This window comes from Lissotriton helveticus, chromosome 7, assembly GCF_964261635.1.
Source record: "Lissotriton helveticus chromosome 7, aLisHel1.1, whole genome shotgun sequence".
Taxonomy (NCBI): Eukaryota; Metazoa; Chordata; class Amphibia; order Caudata; family Salamandridae; genus Lissotriton; species Lissotriton helveticus.
This window is the reverse complement of record NC_136068.1, coordinates 1,887,481,654-1,887,504,827: the sequence shown is the minus strand read 5'-3', so window position 1 is coordinate 1,887,504,827 and position 23,174 is coordinate 1,887,481,654.

Below are 23,174 nucleotides of genomic sequence, written 5' to 3'. Positions count from 1 at the left end.
CCATATGCAAATCAGTCTTGACTCTGTGCTCCATGGCAACAGTCCAGCCTGAACTGCCAAGCCAGGCCCTTCCTGGACTGGAAACAAACATCCTAGGACAGGTTTTGGGCTTCCATCAGCCAGGATAGCTTGATTCTAGTGGCATGGAGAGCACGGGACTCACGTCTGAGCATACCCATCCCACTCGGGGTAACAAATGCAAAAACAATAGTTGATTGTCCGAATGCAGAACAATGTCATACATTCACCCCAGTACAGAGATCTGGGCCTAAATCCATCGGTTTTTTCCTCAGCATGCCATTCCCGTTTGAACGCACCCATATGCAAATCAGTCTTGACCCTGTGCCCCATGGGAACAGTCCAGCCCGAACTGCCAAGCCAGGTCCTCCCTGGACTGGAAACAAGCATCCAAGGACCCATTTCAGGGCTGAAACACCCAACTCATCCTCTCCCTTTCCAACAAACCCAAAACCGCCAGACACATCTTTCAAGAAGGCATCAAGCCGTCACCAAATGGATGAAAAACAGCTGCCTACAACTAAACAAAAACACAACTGAAGTCCTCATCATGGGCCCAAATCCAGATGCCTGGAATGAAACCAGGTGGCCCCCCGCCCTCAGAAGACCACCGCCCACCCTCACGGACCAAGCACGCAACCTTAGAATCATCCTTGACTCAGCGCTCAAAATGGACCACCAGATCAACTTTGTCTCGGCCTCTTGCTTCCACACCGTCCGCCTTCTATGTAAGACCTTCAATGGATCCCTCTCGGACACAAAAAAACTGTTACTCATGCCCTGGTCACCAGCAGGCTCGACTACGGCATTTCTCTCTATGCCGGAATAAACAAAAACCTCACCGGCAAATTACAGAACATCCAAAACGCTGCCGCAAGACTGGTCCTCAACCTGCCAAGCCAATGCCACATCTGCCAGCACCTGCGCACACTCCATTGGCTCCCCATCGAAGCTAGAATCACCTTCAAGATGCTAACCCACGCTTACAATGCCCTCCATGACACCGGACTAGCATACTAGAACAGCCGACTCAAATTCCACGCACCCCAAAGGACTCATCTCTCATACGCCATGGTCCCCCGTACCAGAAAGACCAGATCGGGAGGCTGCCCCTTCTCCTTCCTCACAGACAGATAACTTTGCTCCCGATCTTCGCAAGAATATCAAACCTGGCTCTACGACAGACCCTCTTCTTGATGGACTGGAACCTGTGAACCCCCCCACATGCCCAGCGCCTTCAGACCCTTACAGGTGAGTAATAATAATAATTATTTTATTGTATAGTTAATAAAAACTGTTACAATATGAAATGCAATCTTGTTTTAAAATATTTAGAAAAATGCATTATTACACAGTATTAAACACAGCAGTTGATAAAAATTCTAAAAAACACTGATACTATTAATTTAGAAAAATTGATTCACTAATAGGAGATACAGTTACGGAAATTAGTGACATATTTAATCATTTGACAGATAAATTGTGGGTCTACTGAGTCCATCACTTGTAAAATAGCTGAGCGACAGTTACAGATTCCTTTTTGTTTACATTTTGCCTTTAGTAAGCTCCGGCGTTCACTGTCCAGTGCGGGGCAAATGCAGATTAAGTGAATAAAGTCTTGTGTAGCAGCGCCACATAGATCACACTCCTTGGGGCCCGGTTGCTTCCAGCCGGGTTGATCGGCGTTTGTTGGTAATTTACCCATACGTAGGTTTAAATATGTTTGTTTAACGTGTGATGGAAAGGCAAGACCTAGATAGGTTGCAGGTGCGGGTATCATCCAAGCGTGTGAGCGTCGTCTCAGAGTTAATTTGTCGTCAATCATCGAGTGCATGTTGGCTGCCTTTTTTACACCCTGCTTAAATTGGGGCACTGGCAGGTTCTTTTGCCATAGTGGTGCCAATTCTGTGATTTCCAAAGAGGAGTTTAGATACTTTGCATAATGGGAACTAGGATTCCTTTGCATGGCTTCCCAGATTGCAAGGTTAATTTCTATCTTGCGGTTCAACCAGATGCTATACCAAAATGTTACTGTCTCGAATTTTTTGTGCAATGTTTGAGACTGCAGGCCGAATTCCAATCGAACTTGTGCCGTTGAAGCGTTACGTGGTAAGCCAAATACCCGTTTATACACTCTAGTTTGAATTTTATCCAAAAGCAGAACGCTTCGTCCACAGTGTACCACACTGCCGTAAGCTATTGTTGCAAGTAGCTTGGCTTTGATGACTGTTAGGAGAGGAGTAAACAATGGGCCGTTCAGCTGTTTAGATAGGGTGCTGAATGCGTGTAGTAAGGCTGCTCCTTTCTTCTCAATGGAATCAAAGTGCGTGGAAAAGATGAGCCGTCTGTCCAGGTGTATTCCCAGGTATTTATAGCTTTCCACTGATTCCAAATTCTTATTGTCGAAATTCGTTGGTTTTATACGACAATGGGTTATTGTCATGACCTTTGTTTTTTTAATCTTTATTTCCATAAGATTCTTTCTGGTGTATTCGGCTAGGTCTTGAATAAGGCGTTGCAGGCCTATTTTAGTCTGACTAAGGAGAACAACGTCGTCGGCATGGGAGAGGTGCGTGACTGGCAGCAGTCCAAGCCATGGAGGGTGTGCGTTGATCTTGTCTAGCCTTGGTGTTAGATCGGCCATGAATAAATTAAACAGATGTGGGGCCAAGACGCAGCCTTTCTTTAATACTTCATACGTACTGATCTTCCGCGTTAGCCGATTGCCGTTAGCAATCTTGACCTGCATCCAGGTGTTGCTGTATAGTTCCATTATTGGATTCAAGATTCCATCCGGCAGGCCCTGTTCCTTTAGTTTAGACCAAAGTAGTTGTCGGCTAACGCGGTCGAAGGCCGCCTTGAAATCCTCAAAACATAGGTGCAAGGCTTGTTGTTTTTGCAGGCTTTTTTCAGCTAACAGGCTTATGGCTACAGCATTTGCCATGGTGCCTATGCCACGGCGAAACCCTGACTGGTTTACTGGTATTTTGTTGTTATCATCAGACCATTTAATAAGGTCAGTTAATACCAGGGAGGCATAGTACTTAGCTTCTGCGTCGATGAGCGCTTTCAGGCGGTAGTTTGCAGGATTTTTTCGATCACTGCCTTTATATATTGGGCTGATAATCGCCCCTCTCCAGCTTTCCCGAATCCGACTGGAAATATTTATCGTCAAACACAATTTGTTAAGGGCACTAGCCCAGAAATGGGAGTCTTCCTTATAGATTGCCTGGGGGACGCCATTCGGACCTGGTGCACTATCTTGCCTGCTTTTCTTTATTATTTGTAGTATTTCAACTTCCTCGTATATTCGTGGCGTGTGGTCTGGTCCCTTCTGCTTATTATTCGAGATATTTAGCAGATCAGAGACTATTGTCGACTGAGGCTCTGCATTTAGGGTTTTATGCACTGGGATAACCGTTAGTAACAGGGATGTCCTGGGGTTTATAGGGAATATGTCAATTAGATGCTGTGCCCATGCCATTTCAGTAATACAGGTCGTACTTATGGTATTTGCAGTTCTATTCAAGGAGTTTACTTGCAACCAGAAGGCTCTCGGATCGGGTTTCTTTGCATTATGTAATATTTTTGTCCAAAAATTGGTAACCTCAGTTTCTTTCTCAATCCAGATTTGTTTCCTAATAAGATGTACATCCTGCCATACCTTAGATTGTGGGCTGTGTCCTTGTGCTCTCCGCAGAGACTACCACAGACGCTTTCTCAGGGAACGCGTTGTCTGGCTAAAATGGCACTTGTTCTTTAGATTGTGCCTCATTTTGAGGTTGGTATTAGTCTTTGGTAATTTGTTAACAAAGGCAGTCCATGTTTCAACGGTCAGTTCATTTTCGAGGGTGAGCTTTTGCATTATGCTCTTTGCATTCAAGGCTATTTGAGGTAGGGTGAGGCTCGTCCACCTAAGGCGTTTCAAATTTATTGTTGAGGTTTCCCCAGGCAATAGAGGGGCTTCAGAGTGTTTAGGGGGGTTTAATTTCAAGTCAATATGCTGAGCCGAGTAGTCGCTGTCTGGTGAGCATATGATTTGAAACTTTGTGATTAGTCCAAGTAGTGGGAGAGAGACTATGGTGTAAACCAGGATTGAGCTGGTGCTAGGACCGATGTAAGTACTACTAGGAGGTCTGTCCTGTTTTATTCTCCCATTTAGCACTCGCATCCCTTGTTGCTCGAGCTCCCACAACAACTGTCGGCCCACTTTGGCCATTTTCTTCACATATGGGAAATCCTGTGTTTCGACAGCCCAAAGTTCGTTGGCAGCAATGATGTTATCTTCGTCCTCATGAGGATGTAATAGGTTGGTATTGAAATTGCCTGTAAGAATTATCTCCCAACTAGGCTGTTCGAGTCGGAATCCTGATATTACACTGTTAATTTTTTTAAAAAGCTCTTGTTTTATTTTGATATTTGGGTGGGCATAAACGTTGATCAAGATGATGGTTCCGGCGCCAACCTGTGGTCCCATTTCAAGTTTAATTATTTGCATGTCTGAGGTAGATATGGATAACTGGGAAGACTTGATGTCCAGTGCTGTAGAGATATAGACCGACAGACCACCCTTTGCTCGCCGGTAGTGCTGTGTTCGGGTGGCACTGACATGAAAGCATATTCTACCTGGGGTGTCGACAGGAACTGTTAGCCATGTTTCCTGTAAAGCGATGATTTCATAGATATCCCAGGAGTCCGTTTTTCTCTTATGATTTAGGATGTCTTTTGCTCCCGCGATGTTCCAAGATAGAGTGAGTATTCGTGCTTAACAAACGTCTGAGTTGATTTTTGATTTGATTTGTATTCTAGCTCTTCGAACCTAGCAAGCCTTTGTCATGGAAACCATATCTCTCATCCAAACTGGACTTCTCATGACTTCCCACATGATGTCACTGATTTAATTCCAATTGACAATGGTTGAATTAATGACTTTCCATATCACCTTAACATTGACATCGTCAATTTCATGACAATGAATATGGTACAATTTGGTGATATATTGTTACTTCTTGATGGTTTGTTTGTAAGTCCTTAGTTTTGTGTCAACATAGGCAGCCATTTGGTTTCTGATTTATGGATTTAAAGGCAAGGGTGCAAAAATAATATTTGTGTGGTTAACCATAATTTGAACACATCAGCTGGATTCAGTTTTGTATCCCAACCACAACTTCTCTTTGACGCAGGGATTGAAAAAAAAAATGGAATGTGTTAAAACATAAGTCGCATGTAACAATTTTTTTGAGAGTTTTTGGTAGTGCTTTATTTATATACTGCATCAAGCTCCTAAACCTCCAACCGCCGCTGCTCTCCGCCTTCACCCGTGCTCATTTAGGGCTCACACCAGAGATGGGAGATGGGACTGACCAACATCCTGCATGTACAACCACTACTACTGATGTCAGTAGTGAATATTGGCCACAACTTTTACCCTACCTCTCAAGAGACATAAGTTATAGTTTGTAGAGTGAACTGTGCTTTGTTGATTTAATAGTGAGTTTTGATTACTTGCATTATTTTAACTTTACTTTAACTATATTTTTCCACATAAGTTCCTATCTAATAAACAATTGCTGTCATCAAAAATGTTTTTCTCAGTGATGCTTTGTTGTTTGAGATGTCATCAGTGATATCATCAGTGATGTCACTGACCATGTCATGAGTGATGTAATATGTGACGTCATCAGCAGTGCATTGCCGGCACGCAAGTTATAGTTAGCTGAGCTAACTATAACGGAGGAATTTCAAAGGTTTTGTATGAGAGAAATGTTCAGCTAACTATAAAGTGTGAAACCTATGGTTTTTCCAATGAATTTGCAAGGTTTTCTAAATGCTAATTCCTAACTATAACGTGTGTGAAACCTATGGTTTTTTCAGTGAATTTCAAAGGTTTTGTAAATGATAATTTATAAATGTATTAATTATTATGTCTTTCTTTTTATACCAATTTCTTATATTTTTAAGATAAATATTTATATTTATTTATTTTATTTTTTAGATTATATTTCATATTCTTATTATAAAATAATAACAAAACTAAATTGCAAAGTAATTTTTGGATGAATTACTGCTTGACGTCGGTTGCAAGTATAACACAGCTCCAGCCCTATCCTCACAATGCTGTATCAATCCTTACACCTGCTTCAAGCATGTGCAAGGTTTTGATGCAGCATAAGCTCAAAAGTCACTGAATAAAATGTTATACATTTCACTCAGTCACTTTTACGAGGCCTTGCTGCACCCCCTTCTGCACAAGAAAGCCTCTTCTGGCGCAGCACTTTACAATGTAATACACCCTCCAGATGCATCACATTGTTAATAGCACACACCATGGCACATCTTTTGCACCACCGCCGTGTCACAAAAGTGATGCAACGGCTGTGTAAAAGAGGCACAAGGGGATTGTAAATCCACCCCTAACACATAAAAATTCACCCAGGCACTTTTCACCAGCAGCGCAAATTGAAGCATACACTTGTAACATATTTATGTACATATGATACATTCAAGTGCTTCGGACATACAACAGTATACTATAGAGAAACACCTTATAGATTTATGCTGTAGCAGTTCCTTATAGTTCTGCACTTTCACATTCTCCATACACTAGTAACATATTCATTCATTCATTTATGAACTAGGCATTCATTCTGACAAACTTTACACACTACCATAGAAATATTGTTCTTTCTTTGAACAGTGAAGGTAGTTCTAAAAAGAACTCTTTTTTGTTTTTGTATTTTTTTTGTGTTTACTCAACAAATTCCAAGCGGAACAAAAGAACGAAAAAGAGAACAACTAATGTCGAGGACATCAATGATCCTGCATCCAGCGTTTCATCAAGTCTATAGACTGTTCCCCAAAACACAAAAGTTTATCGCAATAAATGCAGAGAATTTTAACTTTAGCAAAGTCAGAATCAGTTTGTGTGTGTGGACTGCTTTCTGAAAATGCTGCTGCCACAGTTGATCTGCTTGGTGCAGTAGCAGGTGGATTCTCGTGCAACCTCCGTCTTGCAGCTCAAGCAAAGTTCTTGGGGTGCAAGTTCTTCACGAGTCGCACCATATTTGCTGTGCCAAAGGAGTATTTTTTACATGGGTCACCCCTTGAAAGAGTTGTTTGGCTAATTTTACAGGTTACTTTTGGAGCATTAACCTTTTTTTGACCTTCTGGAAAAATGAAAAATTTCCAAATTAGAGCTTCTTTCCTCTTCTTTGGACGTTCATCAGGAATTAAATCTCCCTCTGAAGAACTGCTGGAAGATGACTCCATTGCTCTTATTATGGTGATCTTCCTCCTATTTGAAAAGATTCTCAGAACAAATGCTTCTTCTTTGAAAGTCAAAGTCGAATAATTATAACGGGACGGAATTTTCGACAGTCACAATAGGAACCAATTAAATCTCGACTTTTAACGTCACATGGCTTTGCGTACGCTTATGATGCGCCTGCGCAGCTCTTTCAATACGAGTACGCATGATGTTCTACCGCGATTTGTGTAATTCTTTATAAAAGTAAAATATGATTGTTACAAGTATTAAAAAAATTCATAGTTATCCCAAATGTCTGCCCTTAGCATGTACATTAAATACATACATGTTTTAAACCAAGTAGAAACATTGCCCCCTTTCGCGTTCAGAACGCCGTACATGACGTCACACCGAACGTCAAAGCATATTTGTACCGTATGCGCAGGTACACGCTGAGTATGATAAGCAGTACAAACTATGGTGCGATCACCCTCTCAGTGACAAATCAGAGCTCAAGGCGCGCTAAAGAGAAGTGCTGATTCATTGCAGATCCGATTCTGGGCCTGCCTCTGCGCACATGATAACACCGACCCCATCTCTCTCTGTTGTTAATTGTTAGTGCACACACTCATACTTGCACATGCGCGGTGCACGCCCGCCCACACTACCCACATGCCACCACCTAGCATGCTTGCTATCATTTAGCCTGGAAACCAATACATTACCCATTGGCATGTCCCCCAGGGCCATCATTCTTACAGACCGCAAAAACGCTACCAATGACGGCCCTGGCCTTGGTGTGGTCAGCCCCCGCGGTTCCCATATAATGCGGGCACTGACGTGAGAACGCTCTCTTTTGCCTGCCTGTGCTGCGGTGACAGACAGACTGTCGAATACACCCCAGAATCAGCAAAACCGCAGCCTTTCAAGGCATGACAAAAGACGACAGAAGCAAAGGTAAAAGAAGACGTCACAACATCAGCCTCCACTCTAAATTGTATATACATAATGCTATTTTTTTATCCTTTATATGGCTTTCCTACCCCTCAATGGTTTTAAATTGTACTTACATAATTGAAATATTTCTTTATAAGTCACAAGGTCCTATACACCTCTAATCTTAAAAATTGTGCATGCATAATTTCTGTGTCGTATTTCTGTATTACGCCACGTGCTTAGACCTCTATTATTATTATTTGTGCGTCCATGATACTATTTTCTTTTCTGCGTCACGAGGTTGTCCCAGGCCTCTATTAACGTATTCATCTTCCTTTGTTTGCTGGAGCTGCAACAGTCTAACTACGAAATATTAAGAACCCACATTAAAATTCACTTTTGATAGTAGTTACGCAACTCAGTTTACGATGACTAATGAAAACGTCCTTTTGTTTCCTTCAGCAAACATCCTTCAGAAGCAACCACGGCCTATCGAGCAACAGCAATGGAATTCTCAGCAACCAATTGAATATACTTTGACGTATAGAAGCAGAGTTCAAGTTGAATGGTGAACTCCGGTGGCCGCACTCTTTATACAAGGTAAGCACAGCAGCCTAGATCTACAAAGCCTTCATACCAATGCATTAGAAATCAGCCACCATAACGGGTGTCAGTAACGCAGTAGGCACTTCCATATAGACACCACTTGAACGCAGCACTATAACAACTGAAATATACCAGGTACACTGCACTCGTAAAACTGTGGTGTTAGCTTTATTTGTGAAACAAGAGAGGGTCATATTATCAAAATTTGGCAACAAAATTATCTCCACTTTGTTGTGGAAAAGTAAATTATGCCATGTTCTGTGTCCCTACGCGTCCTCCATCATATGTTATGTGTGCATGATTAATATGCATATGTTATTCCCCATGTTCGATTAAAGACGCAATTATAGTTGTGTCCACCTCTAGTATGCCAGTTTCCAGTTCTCGTGAATACTACGAATATCAGGCCTATGTAAAGCTACGTTGCCACGTTTCTCAGTGTGCACGTTAATGCATTGTAAAGTCCCCGTTTCTAGGCCTCAAAAGGGCCCGGACACCAGATTCAGCTCCTGTCTCCTGAAGCCCTCGCTGAGGAGCGATACAGCCCCCACCTGTATCCTCGACCCTTCACTTACTTCCAGCCTCACAGTGCCCGGTTCAGCCTGGCTCTGCCTCTGAGTCTGCCAAGAGTATGTTATGATTCGAGTTATCAGTACAGCCCTCCTTCTCTGCATTCCTAAAGCTACTGAATCGCATCAATAGTTTCCGTCATTGTCTAGCCTCTACGTCTCCATGTAAGAGAAATACTGCATTTAATGGTCATTTAATATTCTTCATCACGCACTACATGTAGAATAATGCATGCTCCAGTCCTAGAGTCTGTTAGCCTTTACCCCGATAACTTTTGGATTCTATCAACATGTTCTCTAAACATCAGATACTAGATACTACTTAGGTACATGTCGCCCTGACTCTCCAGACTTCAGTCTCTGCTCCTAGCACAGAGTTCATAGCCCCCAGCTTCTCCTAGTAACACGTCATTGCTAGTTTGCGCGCACCATCAGGTTAGAGGTCCCGGCTCCTTAGGTAGCCCCCTCCATGGTTTCCACCCCATTCATGACATATTCTGTTACGTTTGCATCACATGTCTATGTATACGCCCTGTTACACCTCTTTTCACCCTTATCTTTCGCGACTGCTACGCGTCATGCCTATTGCTCCACCCACTGCTAAGCCTATTGCAATGTAATGCTATGTGTTTGCGTTATGTATATATGCTCATGTACTGTTATTAAAAGTGGCTAGCCATTCCAGATCCTGCCCCCGGCAGCGCTTGCCAGCCTATTCCTGTGCAGGTTGTCCTGTTCCTGTCCTTATGCTGTATTAAACCTGCAAAACTCCTACTACCTCGAATCTTGACTCTTATTTATTGAGCTATCTGTTATTCATTTATGCATTCAAAAAGAGAGGTATTATTTATTTATTTACCACATAATGGCGCCCGAACAGGGACTTGCCCTTTCCCCACGCGCCGGTGAAGCCACGCCGGCCCCCTGACCCTCTGCAGCCGTGACGGAACCATACCGTGCACGTGCAGATATTTCTGCTTCAAGTATCCCTCAGGCCCACGGAGGAGACGGAGGAGGCGGTCCAGCATCCAGACGAGGCGGTGGAGGAACGCGGCGAGTCCCGACCAGAGCCCAAGCCGAGAGTCCAAGGTCCGAGGTATCTGGAGGTCCACCCGTAACTGAAGTCCGAAGTTCGTCGTCCGTCGTCGTAGCAGTCTAGTCCAGTCCGAGGCCTTCCGTTCTTGCTGCCCGGTGAGTACCGTTACTGGGGTAGTATCTAGACAGGGTCAATTTAATTGACTCTGGTCCGTGGGTTGGTGGTACACAGACCCACAAACGAAGTGTCCACTTCGGTGGATGCGGGTCCTGACGTGTCTCTTTATGAGACCGGTAAGTTTCGTACTGTTTCAGCAGTGCATCTAGTTTCTGTTCTAGTCAGTTCTGTTCTCGAGAAAATTCATGTATTCTGTGTTCCGTATTCCAGGTAGTATTCTGTTCGAACTGTTATTCTAAATGTTCTTCATGTATTTTGATGTTGTGGTATGAGTGTGAAGTAATTATCGTGTTTATTGTGTAATTACGTATTGTGTCTCAGTTACAGTTCAGTCATGCCCTTGTTTTCTAAGTTACGTCAGTTAAAAACTAGAAAGGGTCTGCTGTAAGCAGCAGTTCCAGTCCCGCCTAGGGACAGTCCAGGTCATTTATGTATCAGAAGCATGGCATAAGTGCCATATTATATCTAGATTTATGGGTAGAGTATACCAAAGAGTTAGAGGAAAAGTATAGATGGCCCGTATCAGGTACGTGGGATGCCGAGTGCATCATGAGAGTAGAAGAGGCATTATGGAAAAAGAAAGCCAGACAGTCACAGAAAGATGCCATCGAGTTATGGCGCAAAGAAGCTCATAAAAGAACGGAAAAAGAAATCAGAAAGTCAGAATTAAGTAGAGAATCCTTAGAACGAGCCCAAGAAAAAGAACTAATCGAGATAGGTGAACAAGTTAAAGCCGAACAGTCAGACAGACAGAGGAATGCCCTTATTAAGGGTATGTATCCTCTTCTTGCCAGGGTTTGCCAAAAGCGACCCCAGAGGCATTCAGTAATTTCCCGCCACCATTAGTTCCGACCAAGCTACGTCACAAACCGACCGCAGCTGATATTTTTATCTCGTCCTATTTGGACGACACAGTCCCAGAATATGCAAATCCTGTTCCCGCCCCACCAGTCCCTGTAAATCAGGCACTTCCCGTTCCTCCAGACACCGCAGTGCCTGCTACGGTCCCCCAGGTCCAGTCCGCCATACCAGTTCAGCCCGCATTTCAATTTCCCGCCACACTAGTACGAAGAGTATCAGTTGACGATTCTAGTTTAGGGGCCGCAGGAGGAGGTCCTCCTCAAACCCCGCCGCCACACAAGCGTTTAACGTCAGTCGAATTACATGCTCAAGCGTCACAGCGCACGCCCAGATATCAGTCTGTTGCAGAAATAAGGAAAGCCCTTACCGAATGCGGCTATGATCCAGTCCCAGGCGAGGATAATATGGTTTTATATTCATTACGCGTAAGAAAGGTGGCCGAGTATCTAGTCACCCTACCGAATATGAAAGAAGATCTAGACAGAATATATCGTTTCATCCGTACAGGGGATGATCCAGAAAGCATTGGCGAAGTCATGTCTCAAAGGAAAGCTGAGATCCAGCTCATGATACTAAAGTTTTTGATTAATTGTTTAATAAGAGAACAAGATTACCCGTCCAAAGATCAAGTCGAAATGAGAACCCTGACAAAGTGGAGTGATAATATAGCCGAGGGTAAGCACAAGACCATCAGTGCTATGGAAAGTATGTACAAGAAAATCCGTAAAGAAATAATAAAGTTACACGAACAGCGTAAAGCAGCACAAGTAAGCGAGAAAGAAAGTAACTCTGATACTGAAGAGGTAGACGACGAGAATCCCGCCAGAATAGCGTATGTAGGAAAATCTAGATTTCCAGATCGCCATTTACGCCTAGAACACAAGTCAACTTTCCATCATCCAGCACCAGAACAAGGTTCTCTAGAACAAGTGTTTCAAGCTACCGATCACATTCTGAAATCACGAATCGGTTACAGTGAGTTAAGTACTATGCATGAACAAGAACTAGCCCGATCAGCAGTCCGATGGATTACTGATTCTTCCACTTTTCCAGACGAAATAGTGGCACAAATGTTTCTGAAACTGCCCCCAGCCGAGCAGCGACTGGTGGGTATGTATATGATCCAGCACCTCATTACATTGTATGAGGGTCAGCACTCTGATCCAGGCCCGTTACATGATATCCTGAACGAGTTACTCCAGTATAGATGGAAAGGTCTAGGTACCGATTTAATTAGTGTCATTCTAGAACAGCGTCACAAATATAGAACGTTTTTGAACCCGCATTTTGTTCATGTCTCACCCCCAGAAAGTAAACCATTTTACATGGAGAGACAGAATCCGTTACGAGAAGTCCACCCAGTTAGAGGAACGGGTGGCGAACTAGAACGAGTGTTTGTTTACACCCCGATCACAAAGATGGAACTCTTAGAGATGAAAAAATTAATTCCCTGTCATGATAAAGATCCAGCAGGGTTCCATCGAGAATTAAAAGACATGCTCCGTATGGGAGAATACACGTATCCAGATATAATTAAAATGTTAAAGGTTCTGCTGCCCGCAGGGGTGTATGAAAAGCTCAAGGAAAAAGAATGGGAGGTGGGAGAGAAAAAGATAGATTGGGCAGTTCTAGAAGCTGAAGATAAGGCACGAGTACCAGGTACCGGTCTTGGAGCGAAATGTAAAGAATTACCTGAATTATTGATTCAAGTTTTACCCAGATTGTTAACAACGAAAAAGGAAGACTGGGATGCAATCTCAGCCTGTAAATAGAAACAAGACGAAGACATTAGTGATTTTTATTCTAGATTTGAGAAATGTTTTAGCATCAACAGTGGCCTCAAGACAAGTAGTGAGTCATACCCTCACCTTTTTGTTACTAAATTAGTCAAGAATTCAAGTCCACCAATTAAAAATCGAGTTTTGAAAGTCGAAAGTACCTGGCAAGCTAATACCCCGTCCCAGATGTTACAGATGCTCCAATACCACCAGAATAGAATCAGGGAAGAACAAGAACACGAGAGAAAGCGTATGAAAGACACGAAAATGAAAGTACTAGTTGCACAATCTATTCCACAAGACAGTCAGAAGAGGGGTCCGAATCAAGCCAGTCATCCTGCAGCTCCCGTTAAAGGGAACTGCAATTATTGTAAACAGCCAGGTCATTTTATAAACGAGTGTGCAGTTCTGAAACACAACATAGCTACTGGTAAGACTAAAGAAAGACCACGTCCACCTAGACAAGAACAAGTTTCACAGACTCCTCAGCCACAGAATGCACCACAGACAGTTACAGCACCGCAGCCCATCGCTGCAACACAGCATGTTACACAGCAGATGTACCAGTATGCACAGTCCGAGTATCCAGAGTATCAGCCGTATTCATGAAACAGCCTAGAGAGGGAGGTAGGCTTGCCTCTCATCGAGATACCTGTAGATCAAGAAGGTCCCTATGTTCACAGTCAAGTATTAGGGAAAGACAGAAAGTTTTTGATTGATACAGGGGCAAGTAGGACCACAATTAGCCACGCCGAAGTTCCAGGGGCTCCGCTCTCAGGCTCAAGAAATGTTTCCCTTGGATTTTCAGGAAAACCCATTGTAAATGAAATATCAAAGCCAGTTACTCTAGAAGTAGGTCCATTGTCCCGTACTACTGATCTGTTACTTACTAAGTCATGTCCAGAAAATCTATTAGGCATTAAAACACTGAAAGAATTAGGTGCAGTTATATGCTGTTCCCCAGAGGGAATACGTCTGTTCCTGCGTGACTTTAAGGGTCACTATGTATTACGAGATTTTGATCCCAGATTGTCTAATGTTCCGCAGCATTTATGGGCGCAAGGTCCAACTGATGTAGGTTACATGCAAATCACACCCCATCGTGTGACTCTCAAGCCAGGTGTAGTGTTACCACGAATCAGACAGTACAGATTGCCACCTGAGGCTGTAGCAGCCTTATCCAAAATTATTGACGAGCTCATCGCTCAAGGAGTGGTTGTAGAAACTGACTCCAATATATGCAATTCTCCGATCATTCCAGTCATGAAACGTACTGATCCAAATGCACCCCCAGTATATCGATTAGTGATTGACCTACGAGAACTTAATAAATGTATTATTCCCCAGTACCCAGTGGTCCCAGATATCTCTTCCCTATTAACAGCCATTGATTCCGAAGCCATGTTCTTTACTGTAATCGACCTCAAGAACGCGTTTTTCAGTGTTCCCATTCATCCAGACAGCCAGTTTCTTTTCGGATTCTGTTTAAATGGAAGGAGCTATATGTTCACACGAGCTCCTCAAGGTTTCACAGAAAGCCCTAGTATTTACAGTCAAGCACTTAAGAGACAACTTGATAATGTTCACATGCCAACTGACACTGCCCTGCTCCAGTATGTCGATGATCTATTGATCACGGCCCGTTCTGAACGTGCTTGCGAGCGAGCATCCCTCACAGTTCTGTATTTCCTAGCCGAGATGGGGCACAAGGTGTCCCCTTCGAAGCTTCAATTCTGTGTCCAGCAAGTGGTCTACTTAGGACACTTACTGTCCAAGAGGGGTAGGCAGTTGACACCTGACCGTATTCAGTTAATAGAGAGTCTTCCTCAGCCCAAGACCCAGAAGGAGGTACGTGCTTTTATCGGCCTTACTTCTTATTGCCGACAATGGATTCCTCAGTATGCATTTCTAGCCAAGCCACTGATACAGTTAACGACACAGGAGGCAGCCGTACCGACTGTTCTCCCTTGGACATCTGAACACATACTTAGCTTCAATGAGTTAAAGAAAGCTTTATGCCAAGCTCCAGTTCTAGCTACACCAAACTACAGTAAGCCTTTTACACTTTTCATCACAGAACGTGAAGGTACAGCATTATCTGTTCTCACACAAGATCAAGCAGGACAATACAAGCCATGTGCCTATTTTTCGAGCACATTAGATCCTGTAGCCCAGGCTCTGCCTGCGTGCCTCAAGTCAGTTGCAGCCACAGCACTAGCTATCAGACAAAGTGATTCCATAGTATTAGGACACTCCCTGACAGTACAAGTTCCACACTCCGTGGAAGTTCTTTTAAATCGAACACAGACCCAGCACTTGACAATTGCACGTTTAACAGGTTATGAATTGACACTGTTTCAGCCACACATAGAAATCAGACGCTGCAACGTTCTCAATCCTGCTACACTGTTACCATCAGCTAATCCAAATCCTGCCACACATGACTGTGTGGAAGTAGTCAACATTACGACAAAGCCAAGACAAGACCTGACCGATATTCCGTTACCAGACCCTGACCTGACACTTTATGTGGATGGTTCATGCATGAGAACAAGTACAGGAGAACTAGTCGCCGCGTATGCAGTGACCACTGACACTGAAGTTATTGAGACACACCGTATTGACACCCTGTCCGCTCAAGCAGCAGAGCTAGTTGCTCTGACACAAGCCTGCATACACGCCAAGAACCTGAAAGTTAATGTTTACACAGATTCACGCTACGCATTTGGAGTCGTACACGACTTTGGAGTGCTCTGGCAGGAGAGAGGTTTCATGACTTCTCATGGAACCAAGATTCAGCATGGTCTCCTTATTCAAGCTCTGTTAGATGCAATACATTTACCGACATCCATTGCTATCATGAAATGCAAAGCACATACGAAAGTTACTGACATTATTTCCCAGGGTAATGATCTAGCAGATCGCACAGCCAAGCTTACAGCTCAGACTCCAGACATTCCAGTTAACATGACACACACTCTAGATCCGACTACATGTATGACAATTAAGGACCCTACTCAAGATGTCATAGATATCCAGTTACATGCTACTCCCGAAGAAATCAAGAAATGGTCCGAACAAGGAGGGGTCCAGACAGATCAAGGATGGGTGACGAAGGGAAAAGCCACATGGTTTCTCCCCGACTCTATGGTTCAAGTCATTATCAATACCGCACATAGTCCAGCACATTTAGGAGAAAAAGCTATGTTAGACAGTATCCAGAACATTTGGTTCAACAAGCATTTACGAGCTGCAGCCAAGCAGAAAGTCCGTACCTGTATGATATGTTGTCAGTTTAATCCAGGTAAAAGTGTCCCGGTGGAACAAGGTGGATTCCAACCTCCTGACCACCCTTTTGAACTCCTCCAGATGGATTATATTCAGATGGAGCGATGTCGAGGTTTCAAGTATGTCCTCGTAGTTGTATGCGCTTTGTCCAGGTGGACAGAAGCATATCCAGTCCCAGATTACACAGCCGCGACCACTGCCAAGCAGTTGGTTCGTGAGTTCTTCCCCCGTTATGGACTCCCTAGGGTCGTATATTCTGATAACGGCCAGCCATTCTCCTCAGAGTTAATGAAGCATGTTTCCCTTTTGTTAGGGTACCAGTGGAAGTTCCATTGTGTACGCCACCCTGAAGCAGCAGGTCTCGTAGAGAGACATAACCAGACCCTGAAAATCCGCATCGCCAAAGTATGTAAAGAGAAAGGTGTGGACTGGCTAGTAGCTCTGCCAGTCGCTTTGTTCTATATGCGCATGGTCGCACATTCCAGATCAGGTCTGTCCCCGTATGAGGTCGTTTTCGGCCGCCCCCCTAACATGTGGGGTACACCCAGACCCCGAAGTATTACCGATGTTTCAAGTAATATGCTGACAGATTACCTAGCTTCCTTGATGTCTGCCCTTAACTCTTGTCGTTCACAGGTTGCCGCCGCATTTCCAGACAATACCGAGGTGGCACCGCATGAAATCGTTCCCGGATCCATGGTTTTAGTGAGAAATTTTGACCGCTCAAGTCCGCTAGAGCCTCGCTGGAAGGAGCCCCGACAGGTCCTCCTCGCCACCCGCACAGCCGTGAAGTTGGAGGGACGCAAAGGCTGGGTGCACCTTTCGCACATAAAGAAATTTTATGGATTGAAGCCCGTTTCAAAGAACATTTCTCAGGATTTGAAAGACTGCCAAAGTACTATTCTCAAGGACTGTCCCGCAAAGAACAATGATACTGCACCCTCCCTGTTAGAGAAAACTCCGCAGCAGGAGTATAAGTTGAAACTCCGGTCTAGTAAAATAAGTCAGCCAGTTTGATTGTCTAAGTCCTCCCCTAGGTGAAACGGTTAGACTGTTTCTGACATGTATAAAATAGACCCCCATAGTGAGAGAGTTAGCCAAAACTCAATCCGATGTATCGTTTTTCTAAGTTTCATATTATTTCTCAGCATTATGATTTCCTGCACCAGTTATGCATTTTACCTATATTTACCAGTTTCTCATGTAAATAAGTCTTCTAATGTTACGGTAGAGCACACGTTTAGTGATCTGCCTCCTCATGAACTCTCTTACCGCCTCGCTATGCGAAATAATTCTTTTATCCGCATGTTACATTATTCACACCAGACCAGCAATGCCACTAATTGTTGGGTATGTGGTCGACTCCCCCCTTTCCAGACACCGAAGGGAGTTCTGCCACTCTTTCCTTATCCTTTTTCACATAATGGTTCGTGTGGAGCATGGTCCACGTTAACGTCATCCTCAACAGATATGTCTTTTCTTAACAGTACATGTTTTCCAGACAAGCAAGGTCTTCCCCACAGAACCGGGTTAGATCTAGAGAATGAAGTTTACAATTTAGGTAATTACTCTTCGAATTTCATGGTCCTGAATGTTCAGTCTGATACTACTCCAGACTTACCTGCAATTTCAGTACTACCAGTCAAAGGCGAATTATGTGTCCGAAATAATGGTTCTACACACGTAGGACATAGTGATTGTACTACTATTGTCAAGTATAGTGACAGTGGGAAATCTATTTTTAAAGCTTCACGTCATTCATATTTTATTTGTGGTCAAACCGCATATGTCCGCCTGCCCCTTGATTGGGAGGGAACCTGTTACATTGCCTTCCTACTGCCACCTGTTTTCCTAGCCCCATCTGATTATCATAGAAACACACATCTAGTACACATTAGACATAGAAGGGAGATCGAGTCCCCAATTGTCGATTATACTGAAACTGCTCTAGAACAGTATACAGATTTCAATAGAGGTTTCTTCTTCTTTATAGGACCTATCCAGAATAGTAAGCTAATCCGTAGGTTAACCAGAACCCTTGAAGCTGTAGTAAATGAGACTGCCTCTGCCCTAGGTAACTTAACCGAAGAGCAATCTGCTATGAGATTTGTAGTTTTGCAAAATCGTCTCGTCCTTGACGTCATACTGGCCGATAGGGGCGGGGCATGTAGAGTCATCGGATCTAGTTGCTGCATTTTCATTCCAAATAACGCGCCGTCTGTTTATTCAGCTATAACCAGACTTCATAAAATTGCCCATCTGTTACACCAAAATCCAGGCACCTGGACATGGTCCGGTTGGTTCTGGAATATAGTTTCCGCCTGGGGATGGAAAGTCTTGTCCTTTCTAGGTATTGCAGTAGCGATCATATTCAGCTGCTGCCTCTGTATACAATGTGGCCCTGCGATTTGCGGCATTTGTGCTACATCTTGTATTCCTAGTCCTAGGTCCCGTTCTAAATCCCGTTCAAAAAGAATTCGAGACGAGCAAATGATACTGTATGAAATAATAGATGGTATCATGAATATTGATGTTTCCTGATGGAAACGTAGTGACAAGGAGGGAATGTGGAAAAGTAAATTATGCCATGTTCTGTGTCCCTACGCGTCCTCCATCATATGTTATGTGTGCATGATTAATATGCATATCTTATTCCCCATGTTCGATTAAAGACGCAATTATAGTTGTGTCCACCTCTAGTATGCCAGTTTCCAGTTCTCGTGAATACTACGAATATCAGGCCTATGTAAAGCTACGTTGCCACGTTTCTCAGTGTGCACGTTAATGCATTGTAAAGTCCCCGTTTCTAGGCCTCAAAAGGGCCCGGACACCAGATTCAGCTCCTGTCTCCTGAAGCCCTCGCTGAGGAGCGATACAGCCCCCACCTGTATCCTCGACCCTTCACTTACTTCCAGCCTCACAGTGCCCGGTTCAGCCTGGCTCTGCCTCTGAGTCTGCCAAGAGTATGTTATGATTCGAGTTATCAGTACAGCCCTCCTTCTCTGCATTCCTAAAGCTACTGAATCGCATCAATAGTTTCCGTCATTGTCTAGCCTCTACGTCTCCATGTAAGAGAAATACTGCATTTAATGGTCATTTAATATTCTTCATCACGCACTACATGTAGAATAATGCATGCTCCAGTCCTAGAGTCTGTTAGCCTTTACCCCGATAACTTTTGGATTCTATCAACATGTTCTCTAAACATCAGATACTAGATACTACTTAGGTACATGTCGCCCTGACTCTCCAGACTTCAGTCTCTGCTCCTAGCACAGAGTTCATAGCCCCCAGCTTCTCCTAGTAACACGTCATTGCTAGTTTGCGCGCACCATCAGGTTAGAGGTCCCGGCTCCTTAGGTAGCCCCCTCCATGGTTTCCACCCCATTCATGACATATTCTGTTACGTTTGCATCACATGTCTATGTATACGCCCTGTTACACCTCTTTTCACCCTTATCTTTCGCGACTGCTACGCGTCATGCCTATTGCTCCACCCACTGCTACGCCTATTGCAATGTAATGCTATGTGTTTGCGTTATGTATATATGCTCATGTACTGTTATTAAAAGTGGCTAGCCATTCCAGATCCTGCCCCCGGCAGCGCTTGCCATCCTATTCCTGTGCAGGTTGTCCTGTTCCTGTCCTTATGCTGTATTAAACCTGCAAAACTCCTACTACCTCGAATCTTGACTCTTATTTATTGAGCTATCTGTTATTCATTTATGCATTCAAAAAGAGAGGTATTATTTATTTATTTACCACATTGTCGGCAGCAAACAGCCACTAAAGTCGCCATAATAGGTTTGATAATATGCTCTATTGGAATTCCAATCGAAGCTCATGTTAGATGTGAAGGACATCTAACATGAGTTTCGATTGGAATTCCATAGAGCATATTATCAAACCCATTATCGCCACTTTAGCTACACTTTCCTGCCGATAAAGTGGCGATAATTTTGTCGCCCAGGCTTGATATTATGGCCCAGAGTGCGTAATGTACAGCAGCTTCTCTGTAAAATCTATAATTACCTCCGAGCAGTGACAAAAGATATGTTACAACAGTCTGACAAACAGATCCACAACCTTATTACGCCACTTTTGAGTCACTTTTAACATGGATAAAGTGATGCAAGGAGCTAGTAAATATACGTCTAACTTTTCAAGAAAAAATCTCAACTCCGGACTCTGTGACACCGTTTTAATGTTGGTTTCTCTCTCATTCTCTCTCTCACTCTCTTTCTCTCTCTCACTCTCTGTGACATCATTTCTCTTTCTCTCTTAAACTTAGACACTGCTGTCTCCTTGGACGTGTAGAAGAACAGCCCCAGTGAAGTTGTGAAGTCTACTTCCTTATGTGTTTGGCCGCAAGGTTTATACAACGGTAAGCACAGAGGCCTAGATCTACAAATCCTTCATAGGAATGCATTAGAAATAATATGGCATAACGCGTGTTAGTAACGCAGTAGGCACTTCCATATAGACACCACTTGAATGCAGCATTATAACAAGTAAAATGTACCAGGTACACTGCACTCGTAAATTTGTAGTGTAACTTTTATTTATGATAATAGAGAGGACCATATTATCAAACCTTGGCAACAAAATTATCGCCACTTTATCGGCAGAAAACTGCCGCTAAATTAGCCATAATAGGTTTGATAATATGCTCTATTGAATTCCAATTGAAGCTCATGTTAGATGTGAAAGACATCTAACATGAGCTTTGATTGGAATTCCATAGAGCATATTATCAAACCCATTATCGCCACTTTAGCGACATTTTCCTGCTGCTAAAGCGGTGTTATTGGGCTTGATAATATGCCCTTGTGAATTCCCATAGTAGCCCAGGTTAACACCAGCACCTGGACTGCTATGGGAATTCACAACAGCATATTATCAAGCCCATTATCGCCGCTTTAGCTGCAGTTTCCTGCCGCTGAAACGGCGATAATTTTATCGCCGTTCTTGATAATATGCCCCGTAATGCTTCAGGTCATTTACTCACATCTACATAATTCTAAACTCTAATTTTCTTTTTTCTTTTGCAGATTACCAATCGGAAACCTTTTGGAATCCATTTCACAATTTGTTTATAACATTGTTTAAGTTATTTTTCCAGTTCTAATATAGTTATAATTGAGTTTAGTTAATATTTTTTGTTTAATAAAAGTTAATTAAAAAAAAAAACGACATACTTCTTTTATTTTGTGGGGGTGGGGTATGACGGCCCACAATATAAATAATGTTGAAATACTATTGTAAGATATTCAAGACTAGGATTGAAAACTACTGAGTTCTAACTAACAGATATAATAAAAACAACGGTGAGAAAATACTAAAATGGCGGTGGACGGAGTACGTAATCAACGTTTGGCGCCTCGGCACTACCTTTCAAATAAACATATAAAAAAATGACTATTATTACTGTGCAAAAGTACAGCAGCGATGACACACACGGACCGGGAAAAGAAAGCAACAGATTTACTAACTGATATAAAGAAAGGTTTGCTTGTTGAACTTGAAGAAAAAGAAAACGTGGGCTTCGAAACGACGCTGAGCATTCGAAGAGAGTACAACTGCTACACCAAAAAAAAAAGGAAAGCTTTACATACTATCATAGAAATGAAGGAGTATATTATCAACAAAAGGCAATACATTATCGCCGCCTTTATCGACAGGAGACAGCTGATAAAGCGGCGAGAATGTGCTTGATATTAGAAACACACGATAATACGCGCAATCTTGTGATCCGAATCATCCCAGGGAGATGCGGAATCACATACCTGACTTTTAATGAAGGTGAAAAGGTACCAATAGCATAAAAATCACACTTGTACACACAAGCACACAAGCGGAAATAAAATTCATTTCTACAGAATTTTTTTTACAGTTGCTCAAACTGCATTAGCATAAGAGTGAGCCCTTGCACAGGGTAAATGCATAACGATCGTTACATCTGTACCTGTCTTAGAGGCAGTGACAAAAGCAAGCATTCCCAATGCAAAGGCTTTACATCCGAGATGGATAAAATGGGTTAATTCTCTTGCTGCAGCAGGCGTTGAATACGTTTTTGACCCCTGCTTGACCCCTGCTTGAAGACCCAAGAATTCCTACAATACGAATACGAATGTCCCCTGCCGAGCGAGATTCTGCCTCTAGAACATAACGGATGTATAATTTATACAGACAGATCAGCACAACCCGCAATTGGGGGAAAATAAGCCTATCGGCCTGCGTGCGCGATTGTTAAAGGTCGCTGGCACGCATCTAAATTTAGACCAACGGTCACTAAAACTCAATCACTCAGAGACTGTACAGCTCAGTGAGCTGAACTACAGGCTTTCAAGATGGCGCTTGAAAATACCCATCGCGAATTCCCACACACTGATAGTGTGCGATTCGTATTACTGCGTCTAGTCAAAGACGCAAATGGTGGCAAAATTAAGCATAAAATGCTTTGGGAACAAATAGTTCCATTACAGAAAGAACTACAAAAGACTCATGTGATACATACACTGAGTCATCAGCGTGATGGCGTTCACTTTGCAGGGAATTCATTGGCTGATGAAGCCGCAAAGGCAGCTGTGCAAACGGCTTCCGTAGCTGCGATCACTCGGTCAAAAACAAAAATAGACAGCGAAATAATGCAAGCTGTC